The sequence below is a fragment of the Myotis myotis genome, unplaced genomic scaffold (genome assembly GCF_014108235.1).
Source record: "Myotis myotis isolate mMyoMyo1 unplaced genomic scaffold, mMyoMyo1.p scaffold_m19_p_3, whole genome shotgun sequence".
NCBI classification, from domain to species: Eukaryota; Metazoa; Chordata; class Mammalia; order Chiroptera; family Vespertilionidae; genus Myotis; species Myotis myotis.
The window spans coordinates 21,139,590-21,156,968 of NW_023416335.1; the positions used below are offsets into that span (position 1 = coordinate 21,139,590).

Below are 17,379 nucleotides of genomic sequence, written 5' to 3' on the forward strand. Positions count from 1 at the left end.
ATAAATCTCCTTTTTCCTCCATTGACCTCTCCCAGGTCACCCCCAACCCCCAGCGCATGCCCTCACTCCCCCCCTCCCCCCATCTGTGTCCATTGGTTATGCTCATATGCATGCATACAAGTCCTTTGGTCGATCTCTTACCCCCTCACCCCCTGCCTTCCTTCATAAGTTGGACAGTCTGTTCCATGCTTCTATGACTCTGGTTCTATTTTTGTTCATCAGTTTATGTTGTTCATTATATTCCACAAATGAGTGAGATCATATGATATTTATCTTTCTCTGACTGGCTTATTTCACTTAGCATAATGCTCTCCAGTTCCATCCATGCTACTGCAAATGGTAAGAATTCCTTCTTTTTTACAGCAGCGTAGTATTCCATTGTGTAGCTGTACCACAGTTTTCTAGTCCACTCATCTGCAGATGGGCACTTAGGTTGTTTCCAAATCTTAGCTATTGTAAATTGTGCTGCTATGAACATAAGGGTGCATATATCCTTTTTGATTGGTGTTTCTGTTTTCTTGGAATATATTCCTAGAATTGGGATTACTGGGTCAAATGGAAGTTCCACTTTTAACTTTCTGAGGAAACGCCATACTGTTTTCCACAGAGGCTACTTTTTAAAGGCCCGCTGTACACCTTTAGGGAAGCTCATCATTAAGGCTAGAGGCTGTAAAACCGTATTGCAAGTGCTCTTCTTAATCACTGTTGACTTTTTTGTCCAGCTTTACGCCAGCTGTGATTAGCTTATGGTGGGTTTTACCTTGCAATGTGGCCGATGAAGGGCTTGTGCTAGGTATGGAAGAAGTGCAAGATCAGCTATGTAGAGGGAGCAGAGAGGAAGGGCATTTAGTTCTGCTGACAGGGGCGGGGTAAGGGAAGGCTTTCTTTGTGAAGTGATGCATTCTAGGCAGAGGGAACAGCCTGGAACAGCATGAGCTGAGATCCAGAAGCTTTAAGCAGGAGGTGGCTTCGGAGAACTATTTGCTCAGTGTTGCTGAATGTAAAGATGGTAAAGACGGTCTTAAGAACTTTTTTTAAAAGTGGGGGGGTGGCTGTTGAGTTGTTCTGGGCTTGACAAGAACAACCTTAAAGAAACAAATTAACCTGCGATATGCGGCTCCTGCCCACAAGAACACCTGTTTGTCCATGTGGAAGAGCATCTGAGGGGTGGCAGGAAGCTCAAGCCCCAGATGCTCACCGGCCCAATCCCTCCCTCCTATCAGCTAGGATTCTCTGCACAGGTACGTCATTGACGGAAATTCAAGCAGCTCAGTGGCGACCAGCCAGCCATTTCCAAAGAGACTCTTAGTAACGTGGAGCTGAACCCAGTAATGCAAATCCGCTCAAGGTGCGGCCCAGCTGAGTGGGTGTGCTTGGAGGATGCCAGCCTCTGACACCAGTGGAAGACGAGGAGCCAACAGGTCATGGTAGAAAAGGTAAAGGGAGATTTCCATTTCAAATCTGCTTTGCGAACAGCGACGGATGGCCTTACCTTCTTGAAGGAAAAGGAAAAGGAATCAAGGCGCTGAGGTCAGGAAATGTGCGCCCAAAAGGAACTCAAGGCTCACGGTGCCATGCTGGAAACCACTGGTGCCTGCAGGGAGCAGAGGAGATGGGATTGAGCACACAAGAGGATTTCTCCAGTTCTATACCTTCCTAAAGAGCAGGCAGCAAGGACCCATCTGCCTGCCTCAGTGAGCACCGTGGCACATTGGGGAACTGCATTCTGTGAAATGGTAGGACCGGACTCTGCCCTGAACAGCTCCAAGGCTGTTGGTTCCCAGCGTCTCCTTTTGGCACTGCTCTGCCTGCCACAGAATTGCTGGTACACTTCTATTGCACTCTTACACAATACAAAGTGAAACTTCATTGACTCTTTTCATGTGGAACTAAAAAAAGGGGGGGCTTCATTGACAGAGTGAGAAAGAACAGAAATGATTAGGGATTCCTCTCTAGGAGCTCTCGGGTTCACAGACACAGATTTTATTGTCCTTGCTCCTTGGCAGCTAATGCTGAAACAGAATCTTCCAAGCTGGCTGCCCTGGACCGAGTTTTCTAGACCAGAGGCTGGCAAACCACGGCCCACGGGCCAATTCTGGCCCACCATCCATTTTTGTATGGCTTGAGAACTAAGAATAGCTTTTACATTTTTTAAAGTGTTATAAAAAAAAAGAAAAGAAAAGACTTACAGTGGACAATAATGTATGGTACACTTAAAATTTGTTAAGAGGATAGATTTCATGATAATAATAATTTCATATTAATAATAATTTTTAAAAGAACAGTCAAGAAAAGGATGGTTAGTATTTCGCGACACATGAAAATCATATGAAATTCAAATGTAAGTGTTGCTACATAATGTTTGATTGGAAGACAGCCATACTCAGACTTAGGGCTGCTTTCACACCACAGCGGTAGAGGCAAAGGCAGGGCTTGCTCCCTTGTGAGGCTTGGAGGTTCCCAAGACTGACCTGAACCCATGAGACTAACCTGCTAATTTAACCAGGGTTATTTACAGAATGTTAACTCTTTTACAGCTACATTGGTGTTTGTATGCCAAAGTCATTGTAGAACAGGAGGGGACCTGTTTGGGGTTGACTATCCCTGCCATGACTATCCCTGCCAGGGAAATGTAGGTCAATTGGCGGGGCGGGGTGGGGGGGCTCTTAAAAGTCCCTGGCTTCTGTGTAACAAGTCAAATTTGTGCAGGTTTCTTAGGGCCATTGCAACCAAGACCCTCCCCAACCTCCCTCTCCACCCCAAAGGCCCAGGTCTAAATAATCTTTCTCAGTGGTTCTCAACCTTCTGGCCCTTTAAATACAGTTCCTCATGTTGTGACCCAACCATAAAATTATTTTCGTTGCTACTTCATAACTGTAATGTTGCTACTGTTATGAATCGTAATGTAAATATCTGATATGCAGGATGGTCTTAGGCGACCCCTGTGAAAGGGTTGTTCGACCGCCAAAGGGGTCGCGACCCACAGGTTGAGAACCACTGCTCTATCTGAAGTCTTTGAGGCTGCCAGCGGTGCCCCTCCTCTTTCCTTTGCTAAGGGGAGCAGACAAGAGTGAGTCCCACATTAGGAATGCAGCAAGCAGATGGACAGTTGCTACGTTTTGGATTGTTTCCAACCCCCCTTTCCTGTCTGCACCCTTCCCCCCATTTCTCCCAGTGTCCCAAGTACATTTTTTAAAAAGAGAGGGCAAAACACAGAAACTTCCCTCCTGACAGCCCCACTGCCTGTCCCCACTACTTCCCAAATTTCAGGCCAGCAGACAACCTCTGCCTCACTGGGGAGGTCTTCTCCAGGGACCATCCCTCCTCTCTGTTCTCTCAGCTCCCCTGGGGTGAAGGAGGAGGCCTGAGAGTGGAAAGGGAATGGGAAATCAAGGTATGAGCTGCCCACCCCACTTCTGGAGACCTGTGTAAGGGCTGTGAGAAGCTGATAAGTTGAAGGGTGGAAGGGAAGCCACCTTCAATACCAGCAGCTGTTCAGACGTTGGTGGGGAGTCTTCCCTAGGCGCCTCTGGCTAAGCTGCTCAACCTATGGGGGCTGTGGAGGTAGCGTGGAGGCACAGACCAGGGACCTTGTAGGGCAACAGGGAGTGAGAGCTGTGGGAGACACAGGCAGAGGGAAGACCTGTGCAGAAGTGGCCCACTCAGCCCCAGGCCATATCAAGCTGGACCATATCCACCCAGGTTCTTGCTTGAGCAATTAGGCATCACTTAGGGTTCATTTCTAACTTGTGCTTCTTTGCTTGGTTTGGCTTACCTTACTTTCCACTCACATCCACCCCCAGATTAGAAAGCAATTCCAGTGTCATGATGCCATTTAAGACCAAAGGCAGTCCCAGTAGCCAGGAAGGCATTCCAGATGGTGTGGCGGGAGTAAGGAATTCCTGGGCTTACAGGGAGCAGGGAGAGTATGCAGACACCATCTGTGATCGCTGGGGAAATATAATAGGACCCATGGAATGGGGGAACCGCATACAACACAGGGTAGGAGGTTGTCTTTTTAGCCGCTCTAGGGTCTGGGGTCCTCTCCAAAGGCTGCAGGAAGGAAGTCCCTCCAATGTCATCCTGCTATGACCTCTTCCACCTCCCAATTTGAAAATGAAGTGCTGCCTCTCTACAAATGCCTCCAGCCTGGAAACCAAAGAGTCACTGGCGCCTGCCTTTCATTCCAATAGCTGTTCCCTTTTCTCCTGGCCCCCACCCAAGCCCTCCACCCCTTAATGAGCCACTGAATACAAGAGGAAATGCCAGCAGGACTGGGGGCCTGGTCACCTCACGGGTTCCAAAGCAGAGCTTGGCTGGGGGAAGGAGGGCTAACTTATGTCATCGCTATTCAAGGGCCTGGGCTCTTCCTGCCCAGCTCTGGGTATTGGGCTCAGCAGCTGGTCCTGGGAAGAGATGAAGCTTCTGGGTTCTTGAACTGGATCCTGAGATGCTGATGCCTTCTGGAGACAAGATGGCGGTGGAAACCAGGAGGCCCTGAGAAAAGTAGGACAAAGACAGAGACTTGAGTTGGGGAGGTGAACACACAATACAGTGTGCAGGTGACGTGTTGTAGAATGGTGCACCTGAAACCTATATAATTTTGTTAACCAGTGTCACCCCAATAAATTCAATAAAAAAGAAAAAAAAGAGTAGGACAAAGGATATTCATCTGATCTGTCTGCAAAATAACCAAATACCCACTAGCTACACCTTCCTGGGCCTTGAGAGATATGCATAAAAGTAGAAGACACAATAATGCCCTCACTAAGCCCCATGTTATTGTAGATTATTGAATACATGCCTTAAAACTAGGAATACAGCCCAGCTGGTGTGGCTCAGTGGTTGAGCATAGACCTATGTATGACCCAGGATGTCATGTTTCGATTCCCCGGTCAGGGCACATGCCTGGGTTGCGGGCTTGATCCCAGTGTGGGGCATGCAAGAGGCAGCTGATCAATAATTCTCTCTCATCATTGATGTTTCTATCTCTCTCTCCCCCTCTACCTTCCTCTCTGAAATCAATAAAAATATATATTTTTTAAAAAGAATCGTGGGATGATTTTATATTTCCCCCAAGACATATTGTGAATATTCTTTAAGTTATTTTGTTAAATAAATTCCTCAGAGGACAAGAGGTTCCTACAGCATGCAGGACTGAGCTAATGGGAATGTGTCCCTTGACCCTACAAATACATAAATGTGGGTAAACCATATCACTATAGATAGATGATAGATAGATAGATAGATAGATAGATAGATAGATAGATAGATAAGACATATACATATACATATACATATACATATACATATACATATACATATACATGGTTAAAAAAAAGGGGGGAAGGGAAAGAGAAATCATCATGTTTTAGAACCAAAGAGGGAACTCACAGGCAGAGAGCTGTCACATGAGCCTGATGTGGCAGTCAGGGAGGGGGTGGGAACTGGGCTCGGGTGCCGGCTGAAACTAAGACCCTTGTGTAAAGCTGCCCAAAATGGACTCAAAAAACCCTTCCCAGCAGAACAGAGAAACAGAAAGCAAGATTTCTGTGTCTCAGAACTCAAGATGGGAGTTAGGGGGGCGGGGGGCAGCAGCGGGAAACTCTTCTATAAGAAATTACCAAATCAAGTTTATGCTGTGTGGACCTAAATTTGTACTACCTGCCCCATGATAATGAAAATTCTAGACCAAGAAATTAACATAAAAGTTTATCTAGGCTCTGTTCAACCCTAGGGCTCCAGCAAAAGCAAATACAAAGTGGCTTTACTTCTAGAACACTGTCACTGAAAATAGAAGAATCCTAGCTGGAAATGAGGACAATAAAAACTAGAAACCACAAAAAACAAAAATGAACCACCTGAAGAATGCTGAGTAGACACATGGAATTGGATAATTGGCATCCCAAATATTAGAAATGACAGAATAATCTGAAAGACACTACAAAACCAAGTATGTTAAAAGTTACTAAAGAGACAACAGAGCCTGGCCGGTTTGGCTCAGTGGATGGAGTGTCGGCCTGCAGACTGAAGGGTCCCGGGTTTGGTTCCGGTCAGGGGCACGTATCTTGGTTGTGGGCACATCCCCAGTAGGGGGTGTGCAGGAGGCAGCTGATCAATGTTTCTCTCTCATTGATGTTTCTAACTCTCTATCCCTCTCCCTTCCTCTTTGTAAAAAGTCAATAAAATATATTTTTTTAAAAAGAGAGACAACAGAATAGAGCCTGGAATGAAAAAATGGGAAATTTTCAGTCCTGCCTCTCAACTTAATCTTGAAACAGACTCTATGCCTCTTCTTTCTCCTATTAAAGTGAGAGTTCACAGAAGGCAAACCAGCAAACAGTATGTTCAGGATCAGGTCTAGCAAACAACTATTAACCAGGAACAAGAAAATACCAGTCTTCCTTCAAATTATGGATGCACCTGCAGAAAGAATTAGAACCTGTATAGAGCGTCGGCCTGCGGACTGAAAGGTCCCAGGTTCGATTCCGGTCAAGGGCATGTACCTGGGTTGCGGGCACATCCCCAGTGGGAGATGTGCAGGAGGCAGCTGATCGATGTTTCTCTCTCATCGATGTTTCTAACTCTCTCTATCTCTCTCCCTTTCTCTCTGTAAAAAAATCAATAAAATATATTTAAAAAAAAAAAAAAAAAAAAAAAAAAGAACCTGTGACTCCCCCATGAGACACCCCAAGAAACCAGCAGCATTTCAGATTCCCCCTCCCAAGCACCACATAAGCCTCTCACTAAAGTCCCTGCTATTCATGAAGGAGTTCAAAGAGGACTGGGAGTTTTCTCTGGGAAGTAGGACTTCCCGTGTCCCCTATGGCCTTCTAGTGTCCCCGTGATCATCATTGCTTCAGCTATCAGCTGAAGAGAAGCCTTCTGAGGTTCCATCTCTACTCTCTCAGGAAAGGGCCGACCAGGGTTTGATCCCCCTTTTCTTTCATTCTGGTCTCCTGTTTTATCTATATACTAGAGGCCTGATGCACGAATTCGTGCACAGGTGGGGTCCCTCGGCCTGGCCTGCGATTGGTGCTGATCAGGGCCAGTCGGCCAGGGGGAGGAACCACGGGAGGTTGGCTGTGGGAGTGCACTGACCACCAGGGGGCAGCTCCTGCATTGAGCATCTGCCCCTGGTGGTCAGTGCATCATCATAGTGACTGACCAGTCATAATGATCACTTAGGCTTCTATATATCCTATATAATAAAACCTTAATAAGCAAATCGACCAAATGGCAGAACAACCGGTTGCTATGACGCTCACTGACCACCAGGGGGCAGATGCTCAATGTAGGAGCTGCCCCCTGGTGGTCAGTGCACTCCCACAGGGGGAGCACTGCTCAGCCAGAAGCCAGGCTCACGGCTGGCGAGCGCAGCGGCGGTGACAGGAGCCCCTCCTGCCTCCACCGCAGTGCTAAGGACCCCTTGGGGGATGTCCGACTGCAGGGAGCGGGCTTAAGCCAGCAGGTGGATATCCCCTGAGGGTTCTCAGACTGTGAGAGGGCACAGGCCAGGCTGAGGGACACCCCACCTCCCCAACGTCCCCACCTCCCTGCCATAGTGCATGTCATGCACCAGGCCTCTTGTATAGATATACTAGTAAAAGCCTAAGCAACCAGCTGACCAGCCAGTAGCTATGATGTGCACTGACCACCAGGGGGCAGACATTCAACGTAGGAGCTTCTGAGCGACAGCAACTTTGCAGAGTGCCCTCTCACACTCTGGGACCCCTCAGGGGATGTCAGATTGCTGCAGGCCGAGGGACCCCACCTGCCAGAGGGACCCCACTCACTCTGCAGATGCCCTTCGAGCCCTGGTGCTGCCAGCCAGGGAGGGACCGTGGGAGGTTGGCTCCAGGGCATGTCCAGCCCATCTTGCCCAGTCCCGCCCCATTGGCCACCTTCTAATTAATTTCCTTTCAATGTGCACGAGTCTGTGCACCAGGCCACTAGTTTTAATATAAGGTCAAATAATTCTTCTGTTCCTTTTTCTTCTTTCAAGATTGTTGTAATTATTCTAGACCCTGTGCTCTTCTATCTAAATCTTAGAATAAGTGTGTCTATGTCTACAAAAATACCTTGCTGGGATTTTGATAGAAATTATATTAAATCTATAAATGAATTTGAAAAGAATTGACATTTCTGCCATGTCGAATCTTCCAATCCATGCCCATAATGTATCTCTCCATTTATTCAGGTGTGGTTTTTTCGTTTGTTTCATCAGCATTTTGTAATTTTCAGCATGCAAACCTTGTGCATGTTTTTGGGGTTTTTTTGTGTGTGGTTTTTTAAAATACATTTTTAGATTTCAGAGAGGAAGGGAGAGGGAGAAAGACAGAAATATCAATGAGAGAATCATTGATTGGCTGCCTCCTGCACTCCCCCTACTGGGGCATCGAGCCCACAACCTGGGCATGTGCCCTTGACTAGAATGGAACCCGGGACCCTTCAGTCCGTAGGCTGACGCTCTATCCCCTGAGCCAAACCAGCTAGGGCTAATTTTGAAAAATTCACTTTAGCAATACATAAGATGGGGTAAATGAAATGCTTCAGGGATCCAAATATAAGTTACTAACCAGGTATTGAATTAGTTTAAAGAAAGAACATTGCAGGAATTTTCAATACCGCTATATCCCCAGTGCCTAGAATATCCCCTGGCAAGAAACTCTCAGTAAAACTTTGAGTGACAGACTGTCAAAAGAACTTATTAAAAAGGAACAAAAGCCCTGACTGGTTTGGCTCAGTGGATAGAGCGTCGGCTTGAGGACTGAGGGTCCCAGGTTCGATTCCAGTCAAGGGCATGTACCTTAGTTGCGGGCACATCCCCGGTGGGAGGTGCACACGAGGCAGCTGATCGATGTTTCTCTCTCATCGATGTTTCTAGCTCTCTATCCCTCTCCCTTCCTCTCTGTAAAAAATCAATAAAATATATATTTAAAAAAAAAAAAAAAAGGAACAAAAATTGCCTGGCCAGTGTGGATCAGCGGTTGAGCATCGACCAATGAACCAGGAGGTCAGGACACATGCCCGGGTTTCACGTTTGATTCCCAGTACCAGGACATGCAGGAGACGGCCAATCAGTGATTCTCTCTCATCAGTGATGTTTCTATCTCTCTCCCTCTCCCTTTCTCTCTCTGAAATCAACAAAAACATTTAAAGAAGAAAAATTTACAAAGCAAAACCTACAGACTTAGTGAGAGGACCACTAGAGGGCACTCCAGCCCAGTAGCTAACAGGTTGACGAACAGCCCCACATGAAGCTCTCATCCCCATGGGAGAATCTTAGGGTTCCCCTAGCACAGTGGTTCTCAACCTTCCTAATGCCGCGACCCTTTAATACAGTTCCTCATGTTGTGGTGACCCCCAACCATGAAATTATTTTCGTTGCTACTTCATAACTGTAATTTTCCTACTGTTATGAATCGTAATGTAAATATCTGATATGCAGGATGTATTTTCATTGTTACAAATTGAACATAATTAAGGCATAGTGATTAATCACAAAAACAATATGTAATTATATATGTGTTTTCCAATGGTCTTAGGCGACCCCTGTGAAAGGGTCGTTCGACCCCCAAAGAGGTCGTGACCCACAGGTTGAGAACCACTGCCCTAGCTCTTCCCACACTCTAGGGTGGTTCAGAAGAGTAAATCCTAGGCCCACCCCCCCCACCCCCTTCACATCACACCCCCATGTCTTTCCTCTTTTGTGTGTATGTTTTCTCATGTGTACAAGTCAACCCTCTGACCCAGAGGGTAGGATTGCAGGCCCTCTATGTGCAGTTCCTACTTGCAGGAATACTTAATAAATGTCACATTTTGTGCCTCAAATAAAGGAAATAGAATGTCACATGCAGAAGTCTAGCCTGGGAATCAGGAGGTGAGTTTCTAGACAATTCTTTACATTCACTGTAAGTTCATCAGGTCCCTAACACTGTGCTATAAGTTTTATAGGTAAACTAGAGGCCCGATGCACAAAATTCATGCAAGAGTAGGCTTTCCTTCCCCCAGCTGCCAGCACCAGCTTCCCTCGGACACCCAGGACACCGGCTTCCCTTGCAGCCTTGGCTTCGTCCAGAAGGTCATCCAGAAGGACGTCTGGTCTAATTAGCATATTACACTTTTATTATTATAGATAGTGTTACTCCATTTTACAGATAACAAAAATTGAATTTCAGAGTGCTTATCAAGAGTCACATAGATCATAAGCAGATTTTGAACCGAGGACATTTTGTCTATAAAACCCATGGAATTAACACTACACCATCAGCTTTGAGTTCAAATATGTGACTATTGAGAGCATTCATGCTTTCTGTGAGATCCGGTAAGGCTAGAAGACTGAATGCTGGGGTTCAGTTGGAGTCAGGGGAGGGGAAAGAGAAGGCAGTTATATTGGAGCCCTTTCTGGGGGGTAGGAGAGGGCAATGTCATCACCCAGAAGAACAGGGTGGGCCCACCCTTGGCAAGAGTCTTCAAGGTTTCTATCTGCTATGGACTGAACCTTTGAGTCCGCCCCAAAATTCACCTGTGATGGTAACTCCCAATAGGATGGCATTTAGAAGTGGGGCCTTTGGGAGGTAATTAAGTTTAGAGGAGGTTGTGAGGGTGGGGCCCCCATGCTAGGGTTGGTGTCCTTATAAGAAAAGGAGATCAGAGCCCTCTCCTTCTGCCACGAGAGGACACAGCAAGAAGGTGGCCCTTTGCAACCCAAGAAGAGGGTCCTCACCAGGAAACAAATCTGCAAGCAACTTGATCTTGAACTTCCCCACCTCCGGAACTGAGAAATCAATGTCTGTTGTATAAGCCGCCAGTCTGTGGGCTTTTGTTATAGCAGCCCAAGCAGATTGACTGACCATCCTTGCCCCCACTGTATCCTTTTCTCTCCTTGGGACGACTCCCCCCACCCCCACTCCCTCTTCTCACATTAAAAGCTGCTCTCAGATAAAGATCCCGTCTAGTTCACAAGCTCCTCAGCTAACTTGAAGCACTCTGAAGTTTGGGAATCACTGGGGTGAGGAAGTATGGGCCTTGGACTAAGTAGGTTATAAAAATATTTAAAGTGGGATTCTGAATATGGGCAGGCTAATTCCCCCGTTCCCCTGCTTCATTTTCCTCTTATGTGAAATGCAGAGAGTAATTCTCGTCTAGATTGTGGTGCGATTTAAGTGATTTTTTTACCATTCAATCCTCTTGCTCATGGTGCAGGCACAGAGCTGGGCCTCGGGAAGTGTTCGTTTCCTTTCTTCCTTGCTTGTAGAGAATGCCAAAGACAGTTTACAGTTAGCAGAACCTTTTCGTTCAAAGAGAAAAGTTAAAATGAGAGAATATCAGGCATCAACTAGTGAGTAGAAGAGGTATTTGGGGTCTGAGGGTGGGGAAGAACATTTGGGGACTGAGGACCTTGATGAGTCACATTAACCATAAGGAGACTGTGGACACAAGTCACAATCCTCACCCAAAGCAAGAAGAAGGCCTCAACACACTACCTGCGCTGGGTGGATCTGCTCAGAACTAGGGTTTGCTTGCGAATGCTTTCACACACACCCTCCCAATTTTTCCTCTAATCCACTGTGCTGGAATCTTCTGTTGCCTCTTAAGATTCACTCTCCACCCTTTTCCAGCCTGCTCTGTGCCCCAGGAAGTTGGACTATAAGGCAGCATCAATGGGCTGCCTTGTCCTTTGTCCTCCAGCTGGATTAGGGCACCAGGGAGCTGGGCAGGAGAGCAGAGGGCGGAAGGTCAGCGGAGCATGAGTTTCTACTTCCTATTCCCTCCCTGTGCCAGCCATATGGTGGCAGCTCCATATGGTGCCTCTCCACAAATTCGTGCTCTTTCCCTCTCTCCCTCCCTCCCTCTCTCCTTTCCTCCCCCCAACCCTGAATCCCAGTAACCACACTCCCCTTGTTCCTTCCGGCCTGGTCTGCCCCAAGTACCAAGGTTTCCCTTGTGGTTTTCCTACCTCTAGCTCACACCTTCATAAATTGTCTCTTTATTAAACCTCCTCAAATTACCTAGTTTGAGTGACACTGACTGACTATCCATGAAGGCAGGTTAGGTCCAAGAAGCTGGCATCCTGCTGGTCCCTGGTGATTACAATGCTACTGTTCTTCAGTTGCCACCAAAGGATCTCTTTGTTGTTTCACTCTACTGGCCAGCACACAATACCTTCTGAGACATCTCAGATGGACACACCCAGGGCCATCTGCAGAAGGGCAACCCCAGGTAAATCACCTCATGGGCACTCCCACCACTCCAGCTCCATTGTGTTGTTCCTGCAATGGGAAGAAGATGATTAGCAAGGAATTAAGCCTAAGAACCTGCTCTTGAGGTTCAAGTAAAGAGTGCAGACCCTACTCTGAGCCAATAAAATTTTTTTATAAGCCCTTGAACCCAGGAGACATATTAAAACATTGACTCCACCATTGGGAACCTTCATGTTAGTTCATATGTCCCATCATCATGGCCCCATGATCTTTAGAGGCACCTGTGATTTTTTGTATGACAAAGGATTCATGTATTTTCTGCCCCAGATCAAGATTCAATCCTATATAATAAAAGGGTAATATGCAAATAGACCGAATGGCAGAACAACCAAACGAACAATCAAAGCGTAATATGCTGATATGCTAAGGCTGCTCAACCGCTCGCTATGACATACACTGACCACCAGGGGGCAGATGCTCCGACCAGTAGGTTAGCTTGCTGCTGGGGTCCAGCCAATCGGGACTGAGCGAGATGGGCCGGACATGCCCTGGAGCCCTCCTGTGGTTCCTCCCTGGCCCAATTGTGCACTGGTGGGGTCCCTCAGCCTGGCCTGCACCCTCTTGCAATCCAGGATCCCTCGGGGGATGTGGGAGAGCTGATTTCAGCCCAATCCCGCAGGCCACTCCCCTTGGGAGGGCACCAGACACAGGGCTCATGACTGGCGAGTGCTGCTGTGGCAGCACAAGCCTCTCCCGATTGGCAGGCACAGTGGGGCTGGGATGAGCAGGAGTGGCAGGTGGGAGCTGCAGGTGGTGTTGGACTGCAGGTTTTGGCCCGATCCCTGCAGGCCACCCAGAGGGACCCCACCTGTGCACGAATTTGTGCACCAGGCCTCTAGTCATTTATAAAAGACATGATAAGGAAAACAGGCAGATTCTCCAAGACTGGAGAGTAACAATATGGTTGAAAAGAAACAGCTCTTATAGTGAGAAACAGACTTGCCATTGAGTTTATGGGAAGCAAAGCAGAATTGAGAGTTATGGTGTCACCACTGATGAGCACCAAAGGGCTGGATGTTGGGAGGCCTAAAGGTACCGAGTGGAGGTATTCATCAGCCAACATCTTGGGTTTGCAAGCAGGGCTATCCAAAAAGACCAAAGAGCAGAGAGAAAAACAAAACAAAACAAACCAATAGCAGAGAGAGAGTACAAGAAGACAAACATGTTGATGGACAGGGACCCCAAAGCCATTCCCCAAGCACAACAGGCCTCTCCAGGCCTGCTTGGGGCACCTTCATTCCAATCATATCAATTAACCTCGCAAAGCATTTCCTGCCAGAAGACCAGGCCTGCATGCCTGTGGGTGGTGGAGAGCGAGACTGCACGCAGTGATACTGCGAGTCCATCTGGAATGGAAACCAGAGCTCCAGAAGAAAGGCTGTGTCTATCTCAGAGGCAGGCAGCAAAGAACATCCCTTATCACACAAGAAAGTACAGGAGCCTCCAAAGGCCACTGGGGCCACGGTGACAGGACTAACAGCTCATGTGAAGGACTCCCAATGTGAAGGGGAACACGGTCGGTCAACATCAATAATATTAGGGAAGGATTAAAACAAACACACACACCAAGTCACTTCTCTCCCACTACCCCCTCTTCCCCCCCCCCCCCCCCCCCGAATCCCTTCCTAGCCTGCAGGGCTTTAGAAGTCAGTCTCTACTTTGGTGTAGCTCAGTGAATCTGAAAGCAATGGCTCCTGCCACTTCCTTCCCAGGCAGCCACTCCTGGGGACCCTCTCGTGGGACTCCTTCCCCACACAGGTCCAGCTCAGCTGTATGAGACACACACCAGAGAGGGCCAGTGCCTGCTTAGGGCTATTCTTAGACTGGGCCTGTGTGCCTGGTCGGCTACCCAGATAAATTCCACTTAAAATGATAAAAATCAGCCCCTTACCCCTCCCTGCCTACAGATCAAGTAGAACAAGATGGGATGGAAACTATTCACTCTGCATCCCCCTCCTTATCTTTCTTCTGGAAAACATTCCTCCACTCATTCTGCTTTTGTTCTTTGGACCTACAGCTACAAGTGCTAAAACAGCCATAAGCTAACAGATTTAGAAGAGCCTTGAAAGAAAGACAGAAATAAGTGATTTTGGCCCTGGGCAACTAAGCACCCAAAAGTATCATCAGTGGCTTCCACACGCCATTGGTGCCACCAGTTATCTGTCTAAAAGGCAACTCTCATCATGTACCTGCCTTATAGGAGCTGATATGTGCTTACGGACTTGATATGAATGAGTCCCTGCTCTATAAAGAGGCAGAAACCACCATAGACTAAAAGGTTGGGCAGGAAACAATTCATCAGTGAGTTTGTCAAAGACATAAAATGTCACTGCTTGAAACCAGTAAGTTTTGGCCAGTGTGGCTCAGTTGGTTGAGCATCTTTCCATGCACTAAAAAGGTCGCAGTTCGATTCCAAGTCAGAGTGTTATAGGGACCTCTCACCGACATGAAAGAGGTGATATCGGACAGGACAGCCCCCTGATCCTTGTCTTCTCATATAAATGAATTTATACAAGAGACCTTGACTGAGTTGTGAAAAGCCAATTTATTAAAGCATGCATTTCTGTTGAAAAAAGCAAAAGCAAAGCAAGCAAACCTATATATCTGACTTATGAAACACAGACAGGCTCTCAGCTAATCTGAAGAGCAAGTTGGGTGGGGGTCTGAGGCGTTATATACCCTCCTGGCTATAGGCTTCAAAATTTCTCTGCTGACTATTTTGGTATAGACTAATTCTCAAGGTTCCTTTTTTTAAAAAAATAAGTTTTTATTGATTTCAGAGAGGAAAGGAGAGGGAGAGAGAGATAGAAACATCAGTGATGAGAGAGGACCATCGATCAGCTGCCTCCTGCACGCCCCCGACTGGGGATCGAGCCCGAAACTCAGGCATGTGCCCTTGACTGGAATCGAACCCGGGACCCTTCAGTCTGCAGGCCAACACTCTATCCACTGAGCCAAACCAGCCAGGGCTCAAGGTTCCTTTTTTAATTTTGTTGTGGTCATCCCAGAATTCATGAAAAGGACCTGGTAACTTTATCTTGCCAAGCCTTGAAACTGCTGGCTTCTCTGCTTAGAAGGCCCTAAAAACTACCCCTTTTTTGTTCTTTCCCCTTTCCCCCTCCCTTTCTGCATTCTCTCATTATGGAGGTTTTTTAACCATTTGTTCTATGTCCTTGGCTGGGGAAGATAATGGCTTGTTAGTTACAAGCTGGCTGCAAATTGCCCACACCGTTTGGCCTTGTTTTAACTTTCCTGTCTCAGATTTCCTATTCCTTCTGCCCGGGAATCCTGTAATAAGGGCACATGCCAAGGTTTTGGGCTCAATCCCTGGTCGGAGTGTGTCAGGGGTAAATTCAGGAGGCAGCCAATTGATTTATCTCTCTCACATCAATGTTTCTCTCTTACTCTCCTTCTCCCTCTCTCTCAAAAATCAATAAAAACATTTTTTAAATTAAAAAAATCTGCCCTAACTGGTTTGGCTCGGTGGATAGAGCATTGGCCTGCGGACTGGAGGGTCCCTGGTTCGATTCCAGTCAAGGGCATGTACCTTGGTTGTGGGCACTTCCCCAGTGGGAGGTGTGCAGGAGGCAGCTGATTGATGTTTCTAACTCTCTATCCCTCTCCCTTCCTATCTGTAAAAAAATCAATAAAATATATATATTTTTTAAAAAAATAAAATAAAAATCCCGTAACATTTTAATTATGAAGAAAAAAATAAATTGCCATTGCTGAGAGTTCTCAGAAATCTTCAGATCCACCCCTCATCTGACAGCAGATTAAATTGAGGCTCAGAAAAAGGAAGGGCCGAAACCGGTTTGGCTCAGTGGATAGAGCATCGGCCTGCGGACTGAAAGGTCCCAGGTTTGATTCCGGTCAAGGGCATGTACCTGGGTTGCGGGCACATCCCCAGTGGGAGATGTGCAGGAGGCGGCCGATCGATGTTTCTCTCCCATCGATGTTTCTAACTCTCTATCTCTCTCCCTTCCTCTCTGTAAAAAAATCAATAAAATATATTTTAAAAAAAAAAAAGAAAAGAAAAAGGAAGGGACTTGTCCAAGACTGAACAGCTACTTAGCAGCACCACACCCTCATCCCAGGCTATTGCGCCTCCTACTGAGTGTGGAGCTTCTGAAGCAGCCCCTTCCCAACCATCTCAGCCACCCAAACATGCCCAGCCAATGAGGCACCAGAGCAAACCCCCTTTCAAAACTGTTCTTCCCAGGGGAGAATGGGCTCCTGGCCTGCAAGGGAAATGAGACTGGGTTCTAGTCCTGCCTCAGGCTTTTCACAGCTGTGTATTCTTGGACAAACCCCTGCTCCTCCCTGGGCCTCAGTTTTTTGTTTTTGTTTATTTTTGAATAAGATGGACCTGGATAGAGTTAAAATTTGGCAATTCCATAGCTTTCTGGGAGGAAAGTTCTGGGAAGACCTTTGGGATTGCTTTCATATCACCTCATTCCAGAGCTGCGCTTATCCAACAGAAATATACTGCAAGCCGTGTATATATATACTAGTATATGTATATAATATTTCTTATAGTCCCACTGAAAAAAAACCACATGAAATTAATTTTAATAATATATTTCACTTAATATAGTCAAAATACTATTTCAACATGTAATCAATATAAAACAAATTATTGAGATATTTTAATTATTTTTTCATACTAAGCCTTTTAAGTCTAGTGTGTATTTTACTGTTGTGAATGTGGACTAGCCATATTTCAAGTGCTGCCCAAGCACACGTGGCCAGTGGCTACCTGACTAGATTTAGCTCAGGAGTGACCTGGGGCCTCACTCTCCTGCGGTCCATTCTAACTCTAAAGCCACCAATTTTCTTTATAAAAAACAACAACACTAAATCATGTCGCTCCCCAGCTTAAAAGATCTCTGGCCCTAGCTGGTTTGGCTCAGCGGATAGAGCATCAGCCTTCGGACTGAAGGGTCCCAGGTTCGATTCCGGTCAAGGGCATGTACCTGGGTTGCAAGGCACATCCCCAGTAGGGGGCATGCAAGAGGCAGCTGAATCGATGTTTCTAACTCTCTATCCCTCTCCCTCTCCCTTCCTCTCTGTAAAAAATCAATAAAATATATATTTTAAAAAAAAGATCTCT

The 17,379-nt window shown here is 46.7% G+C and overlaps 1 long non-coding RNA gene across 1 annotated transcript; it reads right to left on the reverse strand.

The window, feature by feature from the left end:
- Positions 1–512: 512 nt before the first annotated feature.
- LOC118651450 lies at positions 513–12,270 on the reverse strand. The gene is made up of 4 exons (XR_004966245.1): positions 12,015–12,270; positions 11,182–11,293; positions 4,291–4,497; positions 513–1,594 (listed from the first exon to the last, which is right to left on the reverse strand). It is a non-coding gene; the product is annotated as an uncharacterized LOC118651450 (long non-coding RNA).
- Positions 12,271–17,379: the final 5,109 nt, after the last annotated feature.